The sequence below is a fragment of the Capsicum annuum genome, chromosome 6, assembly GCF_002878395.1.
Source record: "Capsicum annuum cultivar UCD-10X-F1 chromosome 6, UCD10Xv1.1, whole genome shotgun sequence".
NCBI lineage: Eukaryota > Viridiplantae > Streptophyta > Magnoliopsida > Solanales > Solanaceae > Capsicum > Capsicum annuum.
Window position 1 is genome coordinate 12,762,230 of NC_061116.1, and position 680 is coordinate 12,762,909.

Genomic DNA, 680 nt, shown 5'->3' on the forward strand with positions numbered 1-680 from the left:
TATAGTTATATAGTTATATACTAATTTATAAAATATATACACATATACATGTTAAATAAATAATTCTATAGAAGATATATACACATATATACGCATCATTCAATATGTATGAACTACTATAAATAAAATATATTACAATTTATATACACTACAATATATACACACACTATATATATAGTTATATAGTAATTTATAAAACATATACACACGTATACGTTAAATATATACTACTTTAGAAGATATATACACACATATACCTATCATTCAATATATGTACTACTTTAAATAAAATATACTACAATATATATACACACTATATATAGTTATTTACTAATTTATAAATATATACACATGTATACGTTAAATATATATGTCTATAGAAGATATATACACATATATACGTACCATTCAATATATATGTACTACTTTAAATAAAATATACTATAATATATATATATATATATATATATACTACAATATATAATTATATATATAGTTATATACTAATTTATAAAACATATACACATCTATAGAAGATATATACACAAGTATACACACCATTCAATGTATATATACTTTTACTAATAGAATATACTACAATATATATACATTACAATATATATAGATATAGTTATATGCTAATTTATAAAACATATACACATGTATACGTTAAATATACA